The sequence below is a fragment of the Nannospalax galili genome, unplaced genomic scaffold, assembly GCF_000622305.1.
Source record: "Nannospalax galili isolate Female #2095 unplaced genomic scaffold, S.galili_v1.0 scaffold102, whole genome shotgun sequence".
Lineage (NCBI taxonomy): Eukaryota > Metazoa > Chordata > Mammalia > Rodentia > Spalacidae > Nannospalax > Nannospalax galili.
The window spans coordinates 2,164,206-2,183,977 of record NW_008351958.1 but is presented as its reverse complement, the minus strand read 5'-3'; the positions used below and the strand labels follow the sequence as shown (position 1 = coordinate 2,183,977).

General features: G+C 38.8%; 1 pseudogene; it reads left to right on the top strand.

Annotated features, from left to right (window-relative positions):
* The first annotated feature begins 18,946 nt into the window (after positions 1–18,946).
* LOC115066927 lies at positions 18,947–19,075 on the top strand (annotated as a pseudogene).
* The last annotated feature ends 697 nt before the right edge of the window (positions 19,076–19,772 follow it).

Below are 19,772 nucleotides of genomic sequence, written 5' to 3'. Positions count from 1 at the left end.
AAAAAATTTCACTTATTATCGGTGAAATCAACACTATCTGACTGAGCTGTAACCACCGTCTTACTGCTTCCTTGCCCATGGCTTGCTAGGGTTGCATGCATCTTAATACAGAGATTGCACTGGTTATGTATCAACAGAATATGATGATGATACTGAAGAGCCAATTTCTAAGTATGTTGTTATTAAATAAATCATTTTTAAAAATTAAAAAAAATTTCACTTATTATCGGTGAAATCAACACTATCTGACTGAGCTGTAACCACCGTCTTACTGCTTCCTTGCCCATGGCTTGCTAGGTTTGCATGCATCTTAATACAGAGATTGCACTGGTTATGTATCAACAGAATATGATGCTGATACTGAAGAGCCAATAGAAGTGATGATGTAGCGACTCATGGGAATGCACTGCAATACCTACCAAACCACTGAAGAAAAGGTAGATGAATATTCTAATCCAGTTTTTCCTCAGTCCTGCAGATTATTGAGAGTAGAATTTAACATTTTTCTATGCATTTGTGGGTGTACTTATGGGAGAATTCTTAAATGAATTGAACAAGGTTTTATTATTAATATTATGCACACAGCTAAGCATTGGTATTATTAAGAACATAAATGAAAATAATTTTAGACAGTAGCAATACCAAATTTGATTCCTACTAAATATCTTAATTATATAATTTTTTGGAGGCAAGTATAGTGGTATAAAACTGTAATTTCAACTCTTGGGAAGTGGTGGAGGGAGGAACAAGAATTTAAGGTCATTTTCAGCTACCTAATAAGTTCAAAGCCAGGCTGGCTACATAAGAGCCTATGTCAAAAATAAACAAACAAAAAATAAAAATTGTTTTCAGTGGGAAGTGAGTTGGTTCTTTATTGCAGGTAACCTAGTTTAGAGAAAAGTTATACAACACAGATTTCAGCAGAAGGGTTGTCATACATGTCTAACAGTAGTTCTAATTCTAAAGCACAGAATCCATAGAATCAAATAAAAGCATCATGGGGAGAAAATACCATGAAATAAAACAATGTAAAGGATGCTTCATCTCCTGCACTCTGCAGGCTGGTCTGGTGAGATTCTTCCAAGTGTGGCTTGGAAGAGGCAGGAGGAATTCTCAGGCCCATGCGGGCAGGTGCCTGCGCTGCAAAACACAGACAGAGCACAGACTTCCCCACCCACTGACCCAACTTCCTTCTCTGCCACCACCGACTTCACTATTGTATGCAATAGAAGTGTGTGGATTTGAGAATGTGACCTTTCCATTTGTTTTGGCTCAACTTTGGACCCCATTTGTCCCCCCCAAAAAAATTCATCTGTTGAAGTCCTGATTCCCAGTTCCTCAGAATGACTGCTTTTGAAGAAAAGGACTTTGATGCTATCATTAATATAAAATGAGGTCATTAGGGTGGGCTCTAATCCAATATGGCTGGTGTCCTTATTAGAGGAAATGAAGACACTGACAGGTACCAAGGGAAGAGTAGGTAATGACAAAGGGAGAGGTCAACCATCGGAAAGCCAAGGAGAGAAGCTAAAGGGGAATCTGCCTTACTGACACCTTGATCTTGGACTTCTGGTCGCAGAATTATGAGAAAGTGAGTTTTTGTCACTAAATACACCCAATCCATGGTACTTTGTCATGACAGCCATGAAAAACTAATGCATTGTCTGACTTAATTTCAGAATGTGGCATGACATTCAAATGGCTGGGTATAAAATGTGGCTGGTTGCAGAGACTCCTCCCCATTGCTCTGCCTAGATGATAAAAATTTCCAGTGCAAAGGAGTTTCTCCTCTCCCCTTACAAGTAGCCCATGGAAGCCTTCAGAAAGCACAGGCCTCGGGATCCTGTTGTTAACACCATGTGTTCCTCTGGAGGAGAATGCAGGATAAGGGCATCAGGCTGAGGGTGTGGTGAGGTGGGTCAGGAACGTGTTAGAAAGTGAAAAGTTGAGAGGTAGAACAGAGCTGTGCTAGGTCATGAGGCACCCAAGTGCCAGAAGAAAGAATATCAAGGAAGGGATAGGCTTAATAGCATCCTGTGCATGGGAGCCTGGCTCTGCACCCAGTGCCTGTGTATAAGAACCAACTTCACCTCAAGACTTTAAGGCACCAAAGAAAATAAGGCAATACAAAACAAATTCAAGTCTGGTAAGCGTGGTTTTTAAAAACGCATGTGTGAATGTGCACACACTTGTGGGCTATTTTGTGTGTACATGTTGTGTGTGTCTGTTTCTTGATAGAATGTCATTAATTAATCTTAAAAGACAGGAAAAATCTGTGGAGAGTGGTTATTACTGCAGCTGATGCTAGTAAGGATCTCTACATCCATTTCCAATACTAATTTGCTGTGTGTCTTTGGATAAAAATGTTTAAAGACACATCACCTCTGGAATGGAAGAGGTGCTTTTAGAAGTATCTGGGCAGGCCCTTGAGTGATGGTCAGAATTAGAATGAAATGCTGGGGTGTCCCCTGAGAATCGGCCCCCTGGGTACTCACACCACAGCAGTGAACAGACACATTGGTTCAGAAGGGAGAGTCTCAAAGCATGTACCATTCTGAAATCTAGTCTGGGGTCTCTGTATGATAACAAGAACACTTTCTTGCTCTAGTACAAGACAGAACATGATTGTGGGAAGAAAGATGGAGGTAAAGAAGTTTATGAGAACCCTTCATTCTGTTTCAGCAAGCACTGGCCCATTGTAATGCTGTTCACTGAATAGCATCAAGGATCCAACATGGAATTACTAGGAGCTTGGTCCACATATACTCCAGTGTAGAGCCTCCATAGTGTGTCAGCAATGTTAAGTGACCTGGGAGAAGCATGATTGTGCCGTGCTGTTGGAGATCAGTGGGGAAGGAGGCAGGGAAACGTTTGTCCAGGGATGTCTCTGAGTCCATGCTTAAGAATAGGTGGGTAAGATGTCATTGGGAGGATGAGTGAAGACGGATTTCCAAGTGGAGCAAACAGTGCTAACCAAAGCTGGAGCTCTGACGATATCCTACTCTCTGAGAAAATTCCACGTGATCAAGGCAGCTAGAAGGCAGCTTTGGGAGACCACCAGCTGTCTAGAAGGCAGCTTTGGGTGACCACCAGCTGTCTAGAAGGCAGCTTTGGGAGACCACCAGCTGTCTAGAAGGCAGCTTTGGGAGACCACCAGCTGTCTAGAAGGCAGCTTTGGTAGACCACCAGCTCTCTAGTCAGTGGATGGAAAGCGGTTCAGTAACACAGACAGTAAAATGAATAAAAATTACCTGGGCAAAGGGTGAAAAGGAATCATGACATTTCAAAATTAAACAACCATTGTCATACCTTTTCATAAAGAGATTATGGGACTTAGTAACATTGGACTCTTAATCTTCTATGACACCAGTGGTTTGAGCCATGTGACAGCTGCCATTAGATACATGTGTCTTCTCCAGATTGCCTCAACCACCATGTAAACATTGAGCATGTATCCACTTCCCTGAACCACTTCTATCATGTACACTGGTCAGCAATCAATCGGATGGCCTGAGTTTGCCACCCCCAGGGCAGCATGAGAAAAGATAATTGAGTGCAGCAGCAACTTCCTCTGGAAGTTCAAGAGCCATGTATTAACTCTCCTCTGCGGAGTATACATCACAGCTGCCCAAGCCTGAGGGTGGCGTGCACAGAGATCATCCCCAGCGTTCAAGAAATGTATAAATTGGTCAACTGGTTATTTTCTTTTCCTCTTCAACATGAAAAAAATACTTGCAGACTATGTGCTACACAGGCATCAGTAATGGATGGAGAATGCACAAGCTTTTGGGTTAACATTTGGAATGTCAAGGTAACAATTAAGAAGTGAACATGATCAGGTTTCCAAATGATTCTGCTCATAATATGGGTGTTGTAAGAAAAGTCCTTTTCTGACAAATCTTTGGGGAGCAAATAAATATATTTTAAAAGTGAAGTAAAACAAAAATATGCAGCAAAATTGTTTAAAATCTATTTGGGTATCAAGATCCTTTCTTAAATGACAAAGATCAGAATATTCTCATGATAAAGATTAGAATCACTTATCTTGAGCTGAAAACTTAGGATTACCTTCTCAATTCACAGGATATATTTGACCAATATGACCTCAGATACGTGGGTTACAGAGCTGATGTACAGAGAGAAGTATGTTAGCAATAATAGTTTAAAATACTAGTGATAAAATATTTTGAATTTAGGAGACCAGGAATCAAGTGGCTGGGACTTATTGTTGGTAAGCTATGGGACTTATATATAATTTCTCAACTGTTCAGTCCTGGGAAGGACACCTGAAGTTTCTTCATCATCAAAATGAAGATCATATATTTAAAAATATACCCCAAATCACAGGGCATGACGGTGAATGCCTTTAATCCCAGCCCTTGGGAGGCAGAAGCAGGTGGATCTCTGCAAGATCAAGGCCCCCCTAGCTTACATCATGACTTCCAGACAGATTGTGACTAGTGAGACCCTGTCAATAAATAATAAACAACAACAACAAAATATATAGAGATATATCCCAAATCTCAGTCTCAAATTGCACTTCTGAAAGGCATTCTAAATATCACTCAGTGAAAGCCGAGCATGGTGCTGCACGCCTTTGATGCCAGCACTCCCAAGGTTGGCCTCGTCTATATAGTGAGTTCCAGGTCAGCTGGGGCTACAGGGAGACCCTGTCTCAAAAAGACCTAAAAAAGAAAGAAAGAAAGAAAGAAAAGGATCACTGAGTGACAATCACAACTGATACACATACTGTGAACAAAGGAAAAATATAAGGAAACTGGAAAGGAAAAAAACTAAAGGGATGAAAAATGCAGAGAGAAGCGACCCCAGTGTTCCCTGGGGAACTCACTTCAGAAAAGGGAAAGAAAGAAGGCAAAACCAAACTAAACATGGGAAACAAATCTAGAACAAAGACCTCTAATGTACATCTTGAGGTCTTTCAACCAGGTAAGGCTTCTCGCTCTGTCAAACAAATTCATAATAACTGAGTAAGGTCTGACTATCACTACTGCCCCTAGCAATTTGAAAATAGTCATCTAAGCAACTATGGAGTGTTATTGCCAAATATGTGCTATGTAAAATAAACTTCTTAAAATTGCTGTGACTAGACATAACAATTAGAAATACCAAAGCTCATATACCTGAGTTTTAAAAAGTTGTTGAAATCGAATAATGCCAAGTTATTTGGAGAAATCTCTACTGCCTTTTATATGCCAATGTCTACCAAAAATTACAAGAAATATGGTTTTAGTTTTGCTTGAGAATGAAATACACTGTGTTGAAAACTGCTTTGTCCAATTTCAAGAACTCCCATAAATTCTTCCACTGTTGCTTTCTTATTGGACAGTCGACAGCAACGATAATCATATCATACACTCCCCTGGTAGAAGGATCAATTTAGGAGTTTCTCTTTCCCAGTTACAGATGAAGTGTGAAGGCAGCTTTTAGAAAAATCAACAGGAAAGAAGTATTCCTTACTTTAGTGGTGCTACCTTGTGACTAATAATATGATTTTAAATATGGCAAAAAATGGAGACAACAATTTCTGCTTTGTAGACAATATTTTCCTAGAGCTTTAATAACAAGGCAAGATATTTTATCAGTATCTTTACCTTTTATTTTAAGTATGAATTTTGTTTCCAATTATGAGCTTTTATTGACAGCTCTGCTCCTAAAGTATAAAGTGGTGGGGTGAAAACTTATCTGCCTCTTTCCACTATTGTGCTGTGCACATACCTTTATTAATAGTTTTGCATCAGTAAATTCATAAAAATTCTGAATGAAGATTGCTTTAACAATGGTTTTATAGATTTTTCTAATACAAATAGTGTTTATATATATATATCTATTATTTTTTTACTTTCTTTTCTAGCCATCCATCTTTCCTATATAGTTTTTCATTATATATAACCTAAAAGAAAAAGGCTTATATTCTACTGGTTGAATGTGTGAAATACAAAGCCTAAATAGTCTTTGTTCTGAATTTGTAACTGCTAAGTAATAAAGAGATTAATCTTTTTTCCTAATCTTGTAAATGTGACTTGTGAGTTACTCGAATGTTGCTTTCTTTTTTCTCTCACTTACAAACTCTCAGTCTTATTCAGCTAAGATGATCTTGGAATCACACCTGATTTCTTAGTTTTTATACTTGCCATGTAATTTGTTACCAAGATTGCCAATTCAGGGCAGCAAGATGGCTCAGCAGGAGACGATACTTGCTGCCAAGCCTAACAACCTGAGTTCAGTCCTTGAAATCTCCGAGGTAGGAGAGAAGTGATTCTTTCAAGCTGCCCTCTGACCTCTACATGCTCACTGTGGCATGTGTGCAGGTGCACAGAACATGCGCGCACGCGTGCACTCACACACACAGGTACACACAAATGATAAAAAAAGAGCACTAATTCTTCAACATCCTAGTAGGAAGCCAGCAGAAAAGATACATTTAGTTATTTATAAAATTCATAAAGTGTATAAGATAAAAATTTGATGAACTCTGTTGTTCAGGAGAAGTACAATTATTCCCATGTTGAGATATGAAAGATGCTTCTTTCGTATGTCTTTCTCAAGAGGACATATGTGCTGTCATCAAAAAGCCTTCAGAAACACACTTACAGTGACAGATCAACTGATTCTATAGGGCTAGCTATTTCCAGGAAAGCAGCTCAGTGTGTTTGAGGATTGAGCATTGCCAATTTGAGTGTCTATAAGAACACTGATAAGAATGTGGCTATTAGTGATGTAAGTGTTCAAAATTTATTGAACATACAGTTTCAAGCTGATAATAATAGCAGTGGCAGTAACATCGGTTAGGGTATTTGTCATATTTCAGGTACAGTGTGCGCCATTTTCCCTGCATTTTTATTTAATCCATACAAAGATCTCATGAGGTAGACTTAATTCCATTTCATAAGAGAAATTTCAAGCCTTTAAGGAGCAGAGCCATGAACACTTAGCAATATTGGTCAAGAAATCAAGCCCCCAGCAGTGCTCTAAATGCCCATGATGCCAAATCAATCAGTCTCCCCACCCTCAAAGTAACCACAACACAGACATTTAGCATAATGGATGAGTCTGGCGATTTTAGATTTCGTATAAGTTAAATCATACAGAATGTATTCTTTGGTGTCTGTTGTTCACTCAGTATTGTTTGTGTAATTCATTCCTGTCCTGTGTAGTCTTGTAATGTGTTTATTTTCAATGTTGTATAGTTTTCCAGTATATGAACATACCAGATTAGTTTGGCCATTGTATGGTCAATGAACATTTTTATTGTTTGTAGAGTGTCATTATTATGTATATTGCTGCTGTAAATCATCTCCTATGTAGCTCTTGATACACTGTGTACTTGTTATTGTGGTATGAGCACATTCCTGAGCACAATTGAACAATATAATCTATTCAGATTAAAAGCTGTTGTTGAATTATAGCAGAATGTCTTCAGTTCTGGTTGGGGGGCTGGGGATATAGCTGGGTGTGCAACACTTACCTAGGTTTAAACCCCAGAAACCAAAGCCCTAGGTTTAAACCCCAGAACCATCACATACATACACACACACACACACACACACACGCACGCACGCACGCACGCACACACACACACACACACACATACACACACCACACCACACCCAAAATAAAGGAGTGCTCAGCTTTAAATGAGACGGCTATATCCTATCCCTTCCTCCCAAGGCTCAGAATCATCACAGATGGGGGCACAAAAAAATTGTAACAGTCAGAGGTAGCGGACATATACAGTGACACAGTATTTGCTGGACATGACAGTACCATTACACACATGAACTCACAGCAGCTGTGACTGTGTGCACAGGACATGCACATGATCAAACCAACAAAATCCCAGCACAGATGAGGAGGGGCTCAGGAAGTCCCAACCCTAGCTGAGGAGCTACTGGCAGTTGATGACTTCTGGGAGAAGAGTCAACTTTCTCAGGGATGCAGGCCTTGAGATGCTACCCATGCTCCAGTAGATGGTTGCACACCCATGTACATACAAGTTGCAGTAAATAGATTCAGTGGGTTTAAAAAACAGAATAGGTGAAGTTGGGAGGAAAAGGTCATGGGGGATGGGGAGGAACTGTAGTGGAGGGTTTGGGGGTGGATTTGCTCCAAATTCATTGTATGCGTTTATGAAATTCTCAAACAATAAAGGTAAATCTGTACAGTCTCTGTGTGGTTGTCTTCTCTTCCTTTCTATTCATAATTTTGTACCTTATATCAGAAAAATAGCTCAAATCACCCAAATCAATTTCCTAATGAAAAGAACAGAAAATGAAGTTCACAAAAGCTTTCTACCTTATAATGAGATTGCAGCAAATAATAACTCCATTTTCCTTGAAAAGAATTAGTACTCAAAAGAGTATGTGTAAAGTGCTATTTTATTTTAATTATAGGATACGGTGAATGAGCTACTGCGTGTCTGTTGCTGTAGGCAGGAAGCCCTCTCAAGGGTTCCTTGACACCACTGATCAGACCAAAGCACTAAAATGTGTTTGAACTTGAATTTTAAGTGCCTTGAAATACTATAATCTTAATTAGCTATGACACATAAATTACTTCATTTTACACCCACAACCATTGGCATTCAGAATTCCAAGTCAAAGTTTCTGAATTCTCAGATTAATGTGTATGCCAGGCAGGGCCATTATTGCCCTGGGAAGGAAATATCTTTTGCCTTCAGGGAAAAAAGGCACAGAACAGAACGTGATTCTTTCCACTCAGTAGATCTCATGGAATTTATCAGGAAAATTGCCCAACTATTGTCTTACATGGTTCCCCTTGCACATTAACAATTACCCGATTCAAGGAAGAAATATTAAGGCTTCTTAACTAAAGCTCCTATAGTTCTCCTGGGAAATTTGCAGGCTTTCCATGATCACATTTTAATTCTATGTTTTCACTTATTTTGATGACTATCTTAAAAGTTACAAACTTCTGGCTAACTTGGAGGAGGACCACATCACCAAAACCTTATCCCAGTGTGCAAGTGCACATTCGCCTTCTGGAAGCCAGCATCAGCACCCATTATATTAAAATTAAACCCGAGGCAGAGGAAGGCTGAGAACAATGCATATGCTAATAACGTGCACAGACATGCAGTTTTAAAGTTATCTCAGATAGATTTTGAATAATGAAAGAATCAAAGCATTGCGTGCATAGTACATGACAATTAAAGCATGTCAAGCTCAAAAGATGTCAAAAGAATTTGCACTACAATTCCCAGTTCCATTTTCCACAAAATGATGTTAGTATCATTAATATGAATTTATTGGTTTTGTGAGTTTTTGCCTCTAGATATGCGATAGCTATAGAAATATTTGTTTTTTTCTTGAGAAGTATAAATAGAAGAATAGATTTTATGTCAGTAAAAATATTTAAAATAGAAAATGTCAAAAATGCAAAGAAAGTGTTGTTGCATTCAAGAACACAAAGTTATTCATTATATTGAGTTCAAAGAAGATGAATTTTCATATGTAAGCATACATATGTATAGATTATATTCCATACATAATAAATCACATGTTTAAGTCAAAAATTTAAAAATTACAATATAAATGATAGATTGGAGTTCATCACAATGTTAATTTTTTTTACTCTTTTGTGTGTGACATTGTGTGTGATGTGTGTACATATGTATTAGATGAGTACATGGGTGTCTGCACATATGTTTGTGTTTGTTCATGCACATGTGTTCACATGCTTGCAGAGAGACCAGGAATTAAAGGTGAGCATATTTCTCAGTTGTTCTCTTCCTTGTTTATATAATTTTTTACATTTATTTGTTTCATCCGTGTACATGTGTGGACAGTAGGGATACATGCACATGCCACGGGTGTGTATGGAGGTCAGAGGACAGCTTTCAGGAGTCAGTTATTTCTTTCCACCATGTGTGTCCTGGGGATCAAACTCGGGTCTTAGGCCTTGATGGCAGGTGCCTTTACCAGCTGGGTCATCTCATCAGCCCTCTGAGCTGCTCACTGAAACTGGAGCTCATTGATTCACCTGCACTAGCTGACCAGCGAGCCACAGGTATCCTCCAGTCTCTACCCCACTCCCCCAGGACTAATATCACAGATGAGCACCACCACATCCTTCTCTTTGCTTGGGTGCTGGAGATCCTAACTCAGGTCCTCACGCTTGTCTATCAGGTACTTTACCAGATGAGCCCTCTCTGTAGCCCCAGAATTTTCCTCCTTTATGATAATGGCACCATCTGTAAGCCCAGCATTTGGGAGGCTAAAAAAGAAGAGCCATAGAGAATTCCAAGGTGGGTTGGGCTACAGAACAAGACCCTATCTAGAAAAAGACAAAATAATAATAATAATAATAATACTTAAAATATGAGATACAGCTTAGTATATTTAAGCCAAAAAACACTGCTCTAGAAGGACAATGATGAGAATAATTAACACTTATTGAAAGCAATACTTGTATCATTTAAAATATTTTAATTTTTAGTGGGTGTGGTGGCACACACCTTTAATCCCAGTACTCAGGGCAGAGGTGGGTGGATCTCTGTGAGTTCAAGGCCAGCCTGGTCTACATAGTGAGTTATAGGGGCTACAGGGAGACCCTGTCTCAAAAAGACCAAAAAAAATTTTTAATTTTTATATTATGTGTATGAGCATTATGCCTGCACATATGTCAATGCACCCGTGTCACGCAATGCCCATGGAATTCAGAGGAAAGCATTGGGTCCCCTGGAACTGGTGTTACAGAGAATTGTTAGCCGCCATATGGGTGCTGAGAATCAAAACCTGGTCCTCTGCAAGAGCTGTCAGTGTTCTTAACTGCTGAGCCATCTCTCCAGCCCCCGTATCATGTTTTAAAGTCCTTATGAAAATGCACTATGACAAAGCCAGTGCTTACCCAAAGCATGGGCAGAAGCAGTTTATGTCATTCGTCAAAAGTCATTGTCTGAAATGATAAAAAGAGTTAGATCTCACAAAGTTCCTTGTGATGTCATGTCATCATTAGAATGTCTGTCATCATGTAAGCCTGTACCACCTTATAGTTTATGCTCTGCTTCTGGAACTCACCTGCTCTTGTTGCCATTCATCCTCTTTGTTTCCAACTTGGAAAACTGTTCCACTCACTTTCCAAAAAAGCTGTGCTCTGAACTTTATTATTATGTATTTTGAAGCACATGAGATTGAACTTCTTGGGGACAAGGAGTGGAAGGCTATGGTAAAGAAGTGTCAAGCCGATAAGGGGTAGAGTGTGAAGGTTAGCTTTAACTGTCAATTTGACACAACCTAGAATCACCTGGGAAGACGGTCTTGATGAGGGTTGTCTACATTAAGTTGGCCTTTGGACCTGCCTGTGGGGAATTTCTTAAGTAAATTGATATGGAAAGACCTAATCCACTCTGGGTGGTACCATCCCTTAGGCAAGGGTTCTTGAACTGTGTAAGTAAAGAAATTGTGCTGACCACAGCAAGCTCTGCTCTTGACTATGGATGTGATTTGACGAGCTGTTTGAAGTTCCTGCCTTGACTTCTCCACAAAGCGGACTGTAACATTGAAATGTGAGCCAAATAAACCCTTCCTCTTCTATGTTGCTTTTTGTCAAGGTACTTTATCAGCAACAAAAATGAAACTGGAGCACTAGCAAGTACTCTACTACCAAGCTATGTCCACAGACCTCTTCATACTTGCCCTTGAATTTGTTCTGTAGCCCAGGCAGGCCTTGAACTTGCAATCCTCCTACCTTAGCCTCCTGAGTCACCAGTATTATAAATCTGCGAGCCCATACTTGACCCTGAACTATTTTAGACTAGTGCTATCGCTAATTATTAAGAAGAGCTGAATACCATACAAAGATCCCAAGATCCCTAAGTACAGCAAGGACCTTGTGCTTATTCTAAGAGAAAGTGAGACTAGGCAGGCAATACACAAAGGAGATGCAAAAGACAAAAACAAAAGAATGTGTTTAAGTGGACACTTCTGCTTCTCTGCAAGGAAAAAAGTGGCACTTAATGGAAGCAGGAGTTCCGATGTGGTGAATTCTCAGTTCTACACAGATGCAGCCTCCCTGATCTCCAGAAGAATAAATGCCACTCATATGATTTGAAAGAATAATGAGGACTATTTTGATTGCTCTCCTTACAAATAATAAAATGTTAAAAGGTTGCTTAAGGTGATGGTTCAGTTAGATTAATGGAATAAGTTCTTGACGTAAGTAGAAATAAACACTCAAAAAGAAACTTAAAAATATCAAAAACAGCAACTTTAAAACCAATTAAAACATGTCCATCTTAATAAATCTTCATACACAACTGCAAACAATCTGATTTTTAGTAATTATGCATTATATATGTTGTCCTCTAAAATTAGATGCCCATGCCTTAAAAATTCTTCCATGGCCATTTATCTCTGTTTCTCCTCTACTTTGTAATGTTTTTCCTTTCAAATTTTATTATAAAATATTTTTAAATGCAATCAATGTAATTTGTGTGGGCATCTATGTATAATGATACAAAGACAAACAGAGACAATCTGTGTATCTGCTATCAGCTGAAGAAAAAGAGCATTGCTGTTCCAGAAATGGTGGTGTATGTCTATAATTCCAGGTCTCAGAACATTGAGGCAAAACAACTGCATATTTGAGAACAGCCTGGGCTATGTAATAAGAACCTGTCTCAAAGAGAACAGTAAGGGGTGAGGGGAGGAGACGGATGGGAAAGGGAAGGAAGACAGGGTCAAGAGAACACGACTTACACATTTGAGCTTCTGTCTTTCCATAACAGAATTCAATTTTGTTTCATTCAAGGAAACATTATCATGAAATTTTTCTTTTCTTCATAAGATCATGTATATGCACTGCAAAATATCTTATAATTGTTGATGCATTTGAATTAGTTTTTTATTATTTTTATTTTATATGTATGCGGGTATTACCTGCATGTAGGTAAGTGTGCCCCTGTCATGCAATGCCCGTGGAGGACAGAAGAGGCCATTGGATCCCCTGAAACTGGAGTTACAGACAGTTGTTCGCTGCCATGTGGGTGCTGGGATTCGAACTCAGGTCTTCTGCAGGAACAGCCAGTGTTCTTAATTGCTGAGCCATCTCTCCAGCCCTGAATTAATTTCTTTCATAATCTTTTGTGTATCTATCCTACTTTTGTTTCTCCACATTTTTTTCTGATGTAAAATGAATTTTTAGGTTTTCTTACCTTATTTTCTTTATAGTAATGTACAGGTTTCAATCTAATGTAGTTTTTTTCCCTGTGATTATTCTTTAAATTTGAACAGAAACACTCAGTGAGATATAGCATTAATAAAAGCTTTTATCTTTATCAGATACTGCAGATATTTTAGAGTTAATATTGACGACCCACCTTCCAGCATAATATTATTATATAAACCTTATGTCTCATTTTTGATTGTTTCCTTTTGAGACAAGGCTCCAATCTGTAAAACAGGTTGGCCTAGAGCTTACTCTGTATCCCAACCTGGACCCAAATTCAGGGTAATTCTCCTGCTTCAGTGTTCCAAGTGCTTGTATTAAAGGCATTGTGCTTGGCTCCCTGTCTTTTTTTAACTCATATATTAAATAACGATACTGTTAGAATATAAAAATCATTGTTTCTTTAGAATTTCATACATCTTTGCCAAAGGAAGTCTTGATATAAAAGCTCCCTTTTGTAGTTTTTCAAGCTCAGACAGCAGTTATGGGAGTCTCCAAACAGTATGGCCAGGTAGACGGAATCACAGACTAGACCTTCTCAGTGCCTTTTGTATTTTCATCCTCTGCTCAAAGATTGCTCAGCAGCTAAAGGCAATTACCACTAAGCCTGATAACCTGAGTTTGATCTTCAGAATCCACATGGTAGAAGGAGGGAACTCTCTCCTTGAAGTTGTTGTTTGACCTCCACATGTGTGCCATGGGAAGTGCACGTACATATATACATACTAAATAAATAAATATGATGGTAGCGTCCATGCTCCCATTATATTGGAAAAAGCATATATTAAACCCGTACAGATATTGTTACATCATAGCAGATAATAACAGTAGAGTATTTGTTTCCTCACCATCAATCATCTCATTCCTTTGTTCATCTCTGCCATATACTCATGACAGAAATGCAGTGGTGATAACATTTGGTATCGTTTGTTCTCTTGATCTTAGCCAGTCTGACTGGGGTAAGATGAAATCTTAAAGTGGTTTTAATTTGCATTTCCCTAATTACTAGTGATGTTGAACACCTTTTAAGATGCTTCTTAGCCATCTTTATTTCATCTTTTGAGAATGGTTCAGCTCCTTTGGCCAATTTTTAACTGGGTTAATTCCTTTCTTGATTCTTTGGTTTTTGAGCTCGTTATATATTCTGGATGTTAAACCTCTGTCAGATATGTCTCTGGTGAAGATTTTCTCTCATTCTGTGAGTTTTCTCTTCACTTCCTTGGTGGCTTCTTTTGATGTATAGAAGATTTTTAGTTTAATCAAGTCCCATTTACTGATTCTTGACCTTTTTTCCTGAGCAATTGATGTCCAGTTTAGAAAATCCTTTCCTACACCTATGTCTTGTAGGTTATTGCCAATGTTTTCTTCTAACACTTTCAGAATTTCAGGCTTCACATTGAGGTCTTTGGTTTGTTTATATGTTGAATGGTTCTCTCCATCCCTGTCTTCACTTTATACTTTCACTTAGGCCTTTTTCACTGAGTTATTTTTTACTCTAGCCTCTTTTGTATTTAGGCAGAAATTACACATACATTCCTAAATTTGGTAAATTTTTTATCTCTAATGTGACTTTTTTCTTCATAGTCATTTGTTACTAAATGTGTTTTAAAATTATATGATGTGGGGCTAGACAAATGATTCAGCAGTTAAGAGCACTGACTGCACTTCCAGAGGATTCAGTTCCCAGCACCCACATGGTGGCTGGCTCCAGTTCCAGGAATCCAATGCCCTCTTCTGGATCCACAGGCACTACGTGCACAGGTGCACTTACATACATGCAGGCAATACAAATACACATAAAATAAAAATTAAAAAGATAAAATTACACGATCTAAGTAATTTGTATCCATATCTTCAATATAAGGAACATTCCTACATATTTCTCGAGACAAATCTTCTAATTTATCAATCCTGTATTAATTGATATTATATATAAGAAATGTTATATTGTGTATATATATATAAAGTCGAGGCTCAAAATTTAAGCATTAATAAATCACAACATGTCTCCCACTTCTTTCATAAATGGGAGTCTGTGGTGGTTAATCTTCATTGTAAATGCCTGGGAGATACTAACGCACACTTCTGGGTATACCTATGCTTTCAGAGATGACTGGCATTTGGGACAACTGAAAGGAAAGATCTGCCTAAATGTGGGTGGCGCCATCCCACAGTTTGGAAGGCTGTGATAGGACAAAGGTGCAATTAGGATTGCAGTGTGTGCAAGATCCATTCTTCCTGAGCAAGAGCTTTTGTTGTTGCTGCAATTGTCCTGAACATCAGACTCCAGCTTCTTTGGTCTTCCAATGTGGACTCACAGCAGTGACATTCCAGCATTGTCTAGGCCTTCAGCTTTGGCCTAGTGATACATCCTTGGTCTCTCTTGTTCTGAAGCTGCTGGCTTCTTAGACTGAGCAGCTAGTGGTTTCTCTAGCTCTGAAGCCTTCCGACAGCCATTGTATACAGACTGTGATCATGTGAGCTAATCTAATTCTCTTTCAGAATGCTATACATACTATAGTGAATCAAGGTTGTGAGGACCTGCTTATATTTAGACATGGCACTGATACGGATTTCTGACATGAGCCAAGATGGCTAATGCTACAGTCAGCACAAAATGACTGACATTGGATGTCCAGGACCCAGAAAGTAAACAGTGATATAATCTCATATAATCAGTTTTATCAATAAGTCACCTTTGTGTAATTTCCTATAAGAAGTCCTTGGGACTGAGGGTATGTGCTCTTGTCCAGTATCTCCTGCCCAGCAACATCTGTGCTCTTATTCAGAGAAAATAAACCTGTCTCATTTGTCAGAAGCTCCATGAATCCTTTTAAATTTCCTGGCTCTTCGCTACCCTCCATTTCTGACCCTGGAACTCAGCCTCCATACATATGCATACAATATTATATGTATTTTGTTCATTCCATTCCTGTACAAAAACCTTAACTAATACACAGATGTGATATTTATTATATACTCATGAATAATTTCATTTAGGGGATATAAATAACAGTTTTCTATAAAATTAACTACCTAGCTAACAAACCACTAAAAGAAAATGGTTGGATAATATGTAGTTATTCACTCTTGAATTGATACATACACATTTCCTGAATTTCTGTTTTCATACTAAGCATAAGGCAGTGGTACAGATTATGTGCTTATTTTAGCAATACAAGAGAATGAAATCTATGCTGTATGTCATTTTCTGCTTTAAAACTCAGTTCCAGCTAGAAGATTATTATTCACTTTGGATTCTTGTAGTTACATATTACTTTAAGATTGTGTGTGTGTGTGTGTGTGTGTGCGCGCGCGCACGCGCGTGCGTGTGTGAGCATGCTATCTGTGTGTAGTTGCTTTCAGATACCAGAAGAAGGCATGAGATCATCTTGAGCCTGAGTTACAGTCACTTTAGAGCCACCTGATATGGATGCTGGGAACTGAGCTCAGATCCTCTGGAAGAGCAGAAGACACTCGTAACTGCTGAGCCACCTCTCCAAGCCCTCCATCATTTTTTCAAACTGATATTTTTCTCTAGAATATTATAAACTACATAGAATAGCACACATCATCCAGCAGAGGAAGTAATTTAGCACACAAAAGAGCTTAAAAATGTAAACTCCCATATTCTACTTATCTCATTAAAGAGATAGCTAGATAGGTCTGTTCTGTGAAATTTCTATTAAAGTGACACTCAGACTTTAAGATAAATGTTATAATCACCTTGGAGTCTTCAAAAGAGATTATAAACAGTAAGTGAACATTTGACATAAATACAAGTATAATGGTTGATCATCATAACAGGCAGGATATATTTTACAAAGTAGGGATCCATCATATTTATTGTTTAAATCTTATTTGGTATGAATGACTTTTTATCTGCAAAGTAACATTGAGATATATAATTTAAAATAGAAAGACATCATTTGGGAAGGTATATAGAATTATCCATTTAGAATTCTTTTACAGCAAGCTGTGCTCAAGGAAAAGATACCCCAATAAGATTAATGCAAATGATGCTAAACTATGCATGAAAATCAAAATCATAAACATGCTCTGTTTAACACATGATTATAATTGATAAGATTTCATGACACACTGTAACCTCTTTCTTTTTCCTTACCCCAGCTACTAGCGATATTCAGAATGGCAATTTTTCCACAATCCAGCTTAAGAATATGCCTTTGGTTCATGTCTATCTCGAACAAGCTGAAATATCTGTCCTTTGGCCTCTTGTTGTACTTGCACATTTGTTAAAGAGGACTTTCATCCATTCCAACTGCCATCAACAGCAGGCTCTAGAGTGAAAATTTCCCCTTGTATCAGAAGACTGCCATTTGATTAACTGTCCAGTTATCTATAGGAATTCTGTTTACTGTCTTTTACATCTCAGGGCTGTACAAAGCACTAGGGGTTCAAAACAGAGAAACCATAACATTTGCTCCTAAGAACATCCAGCAAAACAGAAGTGATTCTCAGCCCTGTCTGTTGGTGTGAGCACTAGGTCAAGCGGAAAGCACATGAGGAAGGAACTGTGCTGCTAGGAAGGAAGTTTCCCCAGTTCTGTGAGGAAGTATGTGAGCTCTGTTTTGAGAGATGAGCAAGAATTGCAGTTAGAGCCAATGGGAAGAAGGACAAAGGACTTCTAGAAAGGGAGCACTCAACATGGAAATTCACAAAGGGATAAAACAGCTGATATATGCAGAGGGGTATGAACAGTTTGGTATGGCTAGACCACAGGGTCTAAGGGATGGTAGTGCATGGGTCAAAGGTAAATCTGAGAGTTCCATAGGATTATGTATGCCAGTGTGTGGGTGGGGAGGGGTAATATACTGTATCTCTTCAATTCTGAGATGAACATGTTTTCACATTCTAATTTCCCTGATGTTTGTATGTGTCTTTCCTGTCATGGCATCTTGAAGTCACCGTCTTATATGCTTGGATTTTAAATGCTCCCCAAAGGCTTATGTTTTAAAGGCTTGATTTGAGACTAGAGAGACAGCTCAGCAGTTGAGTACTGACTGCTCTTGCAGAGGACCTGGGTTCAGTTCCCAGCATCCACATGGTGGCTAACAACTATCCTTAACTCCAGTTCCAGGGGATCTGATGCCCTCTTCTGAACTCCATAGGCATTGGATGACATGGATGCACCTATCTAAATGAAGGCATAAAAATAAAAATAATAAATTAAATAAAAAATTAAAGGTTTGATTTCTAGTGAGGCACTACTTGGAAATAGTGGAAACGTTAAGAAGTAAAGTCTAGTGAGAGCTCTTTTGGTCATTAAGAGTATGTCTTCGGGGCTGGAGAGATGGCTCAGCGATTAAAAATACTGGCTGTTCTTACATAAGATCTCAGTTTGAATCCTAGCACCTACATGGCAGCTAACAACTGTCCGTAACTCCGGTTCCAGGGAATCGACAGCCTCTTCTGTCCTCCACAGACATTGCACGACACGGGTGCACTTACATACATGCAGGCAATACACACATACACGTAAAAATAATATATAAAATATTTTTAAAAAGAGTGTGCCTTCAAAAGTAATTGTGAGGCCAGCATGATAACTCAGCCGGTAAAGGTACTTGCCTCCAAATCTGATACTCTGTGTTTGATCCACAGGACCTACATGGTGTAAGAAGTGAACAGACTCTGGCAAGTTGTCCTCTGACCTCCACATATGCATCAATGCATACATACCACCCCACACATAAATAAATATTTTTAAGGTCATTGTATATTTACCTGACAGGGGAGATACCATGATCTTGAAAGTGGTTTTCCCAGGGCAAGGCTCATACATAGCATTCCAGGTGTACTGATCCCTGAGATTTTCACAAATGTGGAAAACCTGACTGCAAAAGGTGATCCTGACATTCCAAACCCTTCCTCTTCCTCTGTTTTGCTGCCTTGACCTGAGGGTAAGCATTTTTATTCCATCTTATGCTTCTGACATGATGTGATACCTTTCCACAAGCCCAGAAGCAGAAGGCTCGATATATCATGGATTGAACCATACAAAACTATTAACAAAGTAAACCTCTCCTTAACAGTTTTATTGCACTGATAAACAGCACTCTGTAGGTTACTGAACCAGAGATGTTGTAGTCAAGGTGACCAACACACTAAGCTAGGCATAGAAACCAGGAGGTCAATGTGCCTGATCCATAGGCAGAAGATTGTCGCCCTCTTGTTCCTCTTCCCACATATTAGAGTTTGTTGGGCTCAGCAGGAGATGAAGCACAAGGCTTAATATGATCAGTGGGGCATCAATGGGGACAAAATCAATACAATTCTGATTGAAGAAGTAAGGAAGGTTTGCCTAGGGGCTCCTCCAATACCAGTAGCCTTTGTGCAATCCCAGTTCATTGTGAAGGTCCAGAAGCAACTACGTGCTGGCTCTAAATCTGTGAACAAGTTAATAGTCATTGATAGTCTCAACCAGTAGGAGAAAGATGTCCAAGTATCCATATTCTCCTCAAATGATATCCAAAACATCTGATACAAAATTTTAATAAGTAATTTTTCACACTTCTGATCTCTGTATCACCTAAATGTCTGGC